The following is a 7816-nucleotide window of genomic DNA, read 5'->3' as shown; positions in this document are numbered from 1 at the left end:
ACTAAATTCTGGCCAGAAGGAGGGGGTGGCAGGTCCCCAGGTACAGCCTTCTTTGCCCTTGGCCTGGCCTGACGTTTTGGCCTGTTGTGTAGGGCTGACTCTCTCTCTCTGTTCCCTGGACTAAGGCACCAGTTTCAAAGCACAGCCATTTCCATCTCCACCTCTGCTGCCTGGTCTACCCTGCGTTCAGCTCTGTGTGCTTGCTGGTGAGCATGCCTGTGTGAGAGAGAGTGTGTATGTGTGCACTCTGCTCCATAGGACAGACATGAGGCGTCTGGGACTCTGAAGCTAAGAAGATTGCTCCAAATCATGCAGTTGAGGCTAGAGCTCTGGGCCCCATGAGAGGAAAGCGAGAGAATGTAGATCTGTGAACTACAGGCCTTGGCTTGTTTTCTTTCGAGCTGAGAACTGAGCTGAGCTCTAAGGTTTTCCAGTCCTTGATTTGAGGATGGAGAGCACACTGCCACCTCCCAGCCAGGGACAGGAAGCCACCCAGGAATCCACAGGAGTCCAATTACAGCCTCCCACTGGGGTTCAATTGTACTGCAGTCCAGTCATACAGTGTAACACCAGTTTGCTTATCTATAAAGTGCATGGACAGGGTAGAGCGGGGTGATTTTTAACAGTTCAGTTCAATATGACCCTGGGATTCTATTGGGAGAATACTAATAATAACTTAACACTTAGGAGCTTTTTGCCACACGCCAGACACTGAACTGTTCTTAGTACTCATTTTGACTCCATAATTCTAGCGGGAGAATAACAATAGGATGAGGGCTTCCTCTTCTAGCTGTGCAGACGAACTTGTGTCACACCAAACCTGCCAATAATATCTAGAAAAGCTAGGGGAAAATGCGAAGGCATCGAAGAATCGCCAAGGGAGCAAGAACTTGAGAGGTCAAAGTGCCAAGATCCCACAGGAAACAGAAACATGGAGAGGTGAGCCTGACCCTTGGCACCACTTTCCCCTTCTTCCAACAGCATCAGAGGCTGGGGAGAAAAACGAGTTCAGGTCCTGTTAAGGAGGAGGGGCCCCAGGAAACACCCCCAGTTATCAACTGGGACCTCTTTAGGGCTATCCCTAGGCATAGGAGCAGACAGAAACCAGGCTTTGAATCAGCTCCTCCCTAATTGGATTAGCTGCCTGCCAGAAGCAAAAGTTGTCTGGGGCAGGGGTTCTCAAACTTTAGTGTGTGCATCAGCACCACCCGGACGTCTCGTTAAACCCAGACTGCTGGCTTCCACCCGCACAGTTTACGATTCCAGGATGGGCCTGGGAATGTCCTTTGCTAACAAGTTCCCCGGTGACGTTGATGCTGCAGGTTCAGGGACCCCGCTTTAAGAACCACTGCTCTGATGATCACTGAAAGAAGAGTAAAGAAATGTATAACCAGTCAGCTAATAGATGGAGAATATGAAATGACAAAAATACTTGACTAAGGGGCAGCCGCTTAACTCAGGTGGTTAGAGCGCAGGCTCATAACACCAAGGTTGCCGTTTCAATTCCCCACATGGGCCAAGAAGCTGTGCCCTCCACAACTAGACTGAAACAACTACTTGACCTGGAGCTGATGGGTCCTGGAAAAACACACTGTTCCCCAATACAATTTCTTAAAAAAGAAATACTTGACTAATCCAAAATGAGACAAGAAAAGATAGAAAAAGGAATACAGAACAGGTGAGACAACAGAAAACAAATAATAAGATGTTTGACTTACACCCGGACTATATCAGTAATTACACTAAATGTGAACATGATAAAATTGCCCGTGAAAAGACAAAGATAGTCCCATAGTATATTATTCCATTTATAGGAAATTCGAGAGAGGCAAAACTATAGTGAAAGCAAGCAGATCAGTGGTTGCTAAGAGCCAGGAGTCTGGGGAGGGGACTGGCTGTGAAGGCACATGAGGACTTTTTGGATGATGGGACTGTTCTATATCTTGATTGTGGCAGAGTTGACATACAATATTACATTCATTTCTGGTGTACAACATATGACTAGACATTTATATAACTTATGAAGTGATCACCCCAGTAGATCTAGTACCCATCTGACACCATACATAGTTATTACAATATTATTGACTGTATTCCCTATGCTGTACTTCACATCCCTGTGACTATTTTAAAACTGATTTTTTTATAAAGACAAAGACTGGATTTTTAAATGGCAAAATCCAACTATATGCTGCTTATAAGCAATGCACCTTAAATATAAATATACAAAAAAGTTCAAAGTAAAAGAATGAAATAACACTTCACACTTAATAAGTTCTTACTGTGTATTATCTCTCAAGTGCTATGTATTATCTCAATTAATTATTATTATTATTATTATTTTTAAGGAGGGCACAGCTCACAGTGGCCCATGTGGGGATCGAACAACCTTGGTGTTATCAGCACCACACTCTAACCAACTGAGCTAACCAGCCACCCCTTTCATTTAATTCTTATAGCAGCCCTATGAGTTCTCTGCCATCACTATCTTCATTTTACAGATAAAGACACGGGGGCATAAAAAAGTTAAAAGTGCCCACATGCGCATAGCTGGTAAGTAAGTGGTGGGCTGGACGTGACCCTTGGAACTATGACTCCAGAGTCACTATACTCTAGTGCTACTATGTGTCAGCTACCATTTATTGAGTCTTTGCTTTGTTCTGAGCCAGGCCAAGTGCTTCAAATGCAGTATCTCATTTAATCCATCCTCTTTCACATGTGGGGGAACTGTAGCTCAGAGAGGCTAAATAGGTTTTTATGAAATCACACAGCTGGAGTGTGGCAGAGCCCTGTCTGACACAGGTCTGTCTGGCCAGAGCTCATGCTGGCCTGAACAACATCCAGTCCTCCAGGTTAGCTACTGGGGTGAGACGTGGAGCTTCTTTTTGGCACATGGTACCTGGTAGGCTTTGAAGTACCTGGGAAGAGGCATCATGAACACTGTTAAAAAGAGGCCAAAGGGACAGTGTGATGTGTGACCAGGAGCTGGGTTATATCCTTGGGATGGGGCTACCTTATTAGAACCCTATAAAATTATCACACCTAGTATTACAACATGAACCTGGATATTATAATTTCCCATATTTCAGATGAAGAAACTGATGCTCAGAATGGTTAAGTAACTTGCCCAGGATTAAACAGTGACAGAGACTGGATTTGCACCTAGGTTTAATTGAGTCCACAGCCTCGGCTGTCATTACTATGCCTTTTAGGGCCTGCCTTTGTGTACAGGGTCACGATAGATAGTGGCGAGTGTGAGAGTGGTGAGGATTTGGTCTTGAATGAGTTAAAACTGGAGGCCTCAGTGAAGGGAATGGGGAAAAGGAGCTTCAAGAAAAGATTAAGAGATTTGGAGTGATTTAGCAGTCCAGGGGTGGTTGCCTAGATAACCTTAAGGTCTGGATTCATATAAATACAGAGCCATTGTGAGAAGCTGAACTCCTCACTGCTATCTCTTAGTGTGACAAGAGAGATTGCCTCTAAACGGAAAGATAAAAGCAAGAACTTCCTAGTAAGGTAGATTAAATACAAATGATTAAAATCCAGGGAAAAGGTGAAATCTTTAACAATAGGTGCTAGACCACCCTCTAGTCAGATAATATGTAAACTGTTGTGCCAACTGTGAAGTGTGACTATGGTGGCTGTAGATGGCATGGGACTGGATTTGATGTTTTCTGGCCTGTAAGACAGCCACCAAGTCAGCTTGGGGTGATAGCTATAGCTTGCTGCATCTGGCAGTAAAGAGAGAAAGTAAGGGGCAGAGATGGGTGGTGGGGGGAAGGCTGGCAGAGTCGGAGTCAAGCAAAAATGGGGAACTTAGCTTTCTTTGTTTCAGTTTGCCTCCTCAGGAAGTTATTAACACAATTGACTATCCTTTCTTTCGCCTCTGTCTTCAATAGCTCCTAACTCTTGATCCTGCCTAGCGGCACTTAAACATATCTTCCTTCCTTAGAAAATAAATCAATCGCGATGATTGTAAAACCTAGCTATAAATACTTTGACATTCCTCCCTTGAGAGATGGGGGTCTTTACCCCTCCTCTCTGAGTGGGTTTGTGCCGGCTTCAACCTCAGAGCACGGCAAAAGTGATGCTATGTGACTTCAGAGGCCAGGTGATACAAGGCCATTCACCCTTTCCCTTGTTTGCTGGAACACTCTCTCTTGGTACCCTGAGCTGTCCTGTACGTAGCTGGACTACTCGGAGGCCACCATGCTGGAGAGGCCAGGTAGATGCTCCTATTGACGGAGCCCGCTGGGCCCAGTTATCCTTAAGATGCCAGACATGTGAAAGAAGCTATCTTGGACTCTTTAAACCAGCCCATCTGTCAGCTGAATACCAATGGGTGACCTCTGTCTGTGCCACATGGAGTAGAATAATCACACAGCTCAACGCTGCATGCATTTCTGACCCCAAAAGTCCTGAAGTATAATAAAGTGTCTTTTGTTTTAGCCACTAAGTTCTGGGCAGTTAAGCAGCAACAGATAATTGGAACATCTTTCCTCAGTGCCCTTTCTCTCCTTCAGCTCCTGTCCTCTCTCCCTCCCTCACTTCATAGCCGTGGTTCTTGGTGTATTGTCTCCACTCACATCAGAATACTTCAGCTCCCAGCTCAAAAGTCACTTTCTCGGGGACTAGATTTAGTTCCGTGGTTATCTGTTCTCTGGGCTCCAGCTCTTCCTCTCAAAGAGCTTATCACAGGCTCTTCTTATATATGTGTGATTTATTTATTAGTGTCTTTCTCCCTCACCAGACTGTGAGCCTCAAGAGGATGGGGACTGTGTCGTTCTTTGTCCCTTGCCTGGCACATGGTAGGCACTCAATGACAGTTGATTTCATAAGTGAGTGAAGAATGAATGAGTGAGCTAGGTATGCTGAGGCTCCCCTATAAGAAAGTACTTTCCAGAATCTGAGATGGATGGAGCACACCTGGCTGGGGCACATTTAGCTCTGCACAACAAATATTTCTTGAGCAGTTATTTCACTCCAGTTCTTGGAATGCAAAAATAAACAAGAAGTGGTACCTGCTTTGAGGAGGGGTGTGGAATACAGGCTAGCAAATACAAAATTTCAATACAATGGAGTAAGTTGTGTTAGCAGCTACACTATGGCATACTGATAAGTGACTCCTATCTCGGGATGGGAGTGGAGGCAACAGTGGGAAGAAAAGGCTTTCAAAGCAGGTGACATCTGAACTGAGTCTTAAAGAAAGAAAATAAGTCATCTAGGTGAGATAACGATGGAAGGACATTTCTAGCAGAGGAAACAGCACAGAAACATAGGTGGTGGTATGGAGGGGAACCAGGGTGGTTTGGTATTGATAGAATGAGGCAGGAGATGGGAGGAAGGTCTTCCACTACATACAGAGAAGCTTTTTGCTGTGGACAGTGGGGCACCAATGACAGCTGTAGCAAAGAAGTGATATAGTCATACCTGTGTTTTAGAGCACTGTTGTTGGCTGCAGTGGATAGAAAGGATTTGAGGTGAATGAGAATAGAGGCTTGGAGTCCTGTGAAGAGGCTATTGTAAAAACGGAGGCAGGAAAGGATGAGGGCCTGAACCTGCTCTACGGCAAAATGGATGGAGAGGAAGAGTCATACCTGAGGAGTAGTTATGGGGCACAATAAATGGGACTTGGTGGTTAACTGGAAGTGAAGGAGAGGAAGGAGCCAAGAATGACTCCCAGGTTCCTGGATTTGTCAGATAAGTAGAAGGTGATGCCACCAGGTGGGGATAGAAAATCTATGGGGAGGTTGTTGGTTCAAGAAGGCAGTCTGAGCACAAATGACCACCTCTTCTCCTTCTTGAGGGTCTAGTAAAATGACAGGACATATAGCTTTAAAAGAATGAAATCATAAGAAAATTGGAAAAGAGAAAAGAGTGATATCAGTGGAGCAAAAACATTGAGGAATTTCTGGGAGATAAAGAGCAGATGAAATTCCTGGGTGAACAAATCAGTGCTGAGAAACCTGCAACTCCAAACACCAGAGGTAAGAACAATCCCATTTCAAGGGAGAAGCCTGTTAGGGAAACAAACAAACCCGATTTCCAAGGAAATCCACACCAGCTGCCATGTCAGTCAATACCTTCCTTTGTTCATAAGTCTGAATGGACAACAAAGAAAAATGAGTACATGAAAATAAAAGAGAAGGATTAAATAAATAGGACAATTAGCCTAATAAGATCAAAATCACCCAAGTTATAGAAAAGATTTTAAAAATGATTTTGAATTAATATTCTTACAGAGATATAAGAGGACATTGCATACATAAAACAAGAACAGGTTGCTATGAAAAAGGGACAATCAAAGAACATGAAAACATTTTGGAAATTGAAAATAATTGTCTAAATTTTCAAAAATTCAATGGAGAGACTGGGTAATAGAATGGACACTGTTAAAGATTAACTTTTTAATGTAAAAGAAAAAAGTTAACAAACTTCCCCAAGATATAGAGCAAAAAGACAAAAAGATGCAGCATATAAAATAAAGTTAAGAGATATGAAAGAGAGTCCCAGAGGTCCAACATCCATCTAATAGGAGTTTCAGAAAGACACAATAGAAAGACTGGAGGAAAATAATAATGAAAGGAGCAAAAGCAGAAAGTGTTTCCTGAGCTGAAAAGAAAAAAAGGATATTTAGACTGAAAAGGCCCACCAAGTACAGAGCTGAAAAAACGAAACACATATACACACACAGAAGAGCAGGATGGGAAGGGGAAGTGGATGAATTTGGATACTAGGGTATCTAGTATCTACCTGGCAATTAAATGTATAGAGTTGAAACCCTGGGTAATGTCAGGGATGAAGAGAGATTTGAGAATTATTAAAGGACCTATGGAGAAGGAGGAGAAGAGAAGAGCAAAGGAGAAGAGAGAAGAGGGCTGAGGAGGGAACCCAGGAAAGAGAGAAAATAGCTGGAACACGTTTCAGCTTCCACGGAAGGCTTCGAAGGTACTGTCTTCCAGGGAACAAAAATCTACCCTGTTTTCTATCCGCTGCCACCCTGGGCTCCCATGGGCTGGACTGGCCTCTCTGTCAGAGCATCATCCACTTGCCTGGGGGATGGGATTGTGGCTGACAAGAGTGGAAATTGCTGGGAGGATTGGGATCGCAGCACCACTACTCAAATCAGTCCATTTTCAGGCAGAAATCAAATCTTTATTCTCGCTGAAACAACCTGTCTCTCCTCTGAAGCAGCTCATTCCCAACCATTTAGAAGCAAACAGAACATCTGATGGTGGAAGATAGCACTCTTAATGGGGAGGTAGAGAATCGGGGCCCTCACTCCTTGCTTGGTTGCTTGGGGAGGGGGTGGGGTTGGTGGCAGCTGCAGGGAGGAGGAAGAAAGAATAAGAGAGGAGGCAAGAGGAGAACCAGGATACAAAGCACAACGATCTTTTGTGCTTTTTTGTCCCCTGATCTTTTTTGTCCCCTGGCTAATAGCAGAAGGGACCTTGCTCCAGGGAGGATGCCCACCAAGCCCCTGAGAAGGAAAGGGGGTTGGAAAATGCCAAAGGCTTAAAGAACTGGAATGTTTCTTCCCAAAGTGAAGACTGTTCTCTCTGCTTCTTTCTCCCTGGAGTGGTGTATTTTGTGGCTGGAAGTCCCTCTAGGATGCACAGATGAATTGGTCTTTGAACTTGAAGGTAATTAATAATGTGCACCTATCTCCTGATATTCTCTCAATCTCTGCCTCTGTCATTTTGTGTGTGCCACCCAGGGGAAGGGACCTGCATATGTATATTTCAATGTTTCAACCTCTCTCTCCCTTTCTCCCTTTCTCTCTCTCTCTCTCTCTCTCTCTCTCTCTCTCTCTCTC

The 7816-nt window shown here is 44.1% G+C and overlaps 1 protein-coding gene across 4 annotated transcripts in view; it reads right to left on the bottom strand.

The window, feature by feature from the left end:
- Positions 1 to 7816, bottom strand: part of SYNDIG1L (synapse differentiation inducing 1 like) — a 19353-nt gene that overhangs the window by 8245 nt on the left and 3292 nt on the right. The window lies entirely within an intron of this gene.

This window comes from Hipposideros armiger, unplaced genomic scaffold (assembly GCF_001890085.2).
Source record: "Hipposideros armiger isolate ML-2016 unplaced genomic scaffold, ASM189008v1 scaffold_49, whole genome shotgun sequence".
NCBI lineage: Eukaryota > Metazoa > Chordata > Mammalia > Chiroptera > Hipposideridae > Hipposideros > Hipposideros armiger.
Note: the sequence above shows the minus strand (reverse complement) of the source record. Positions and strands in the feature narration are given on the sequence as shown.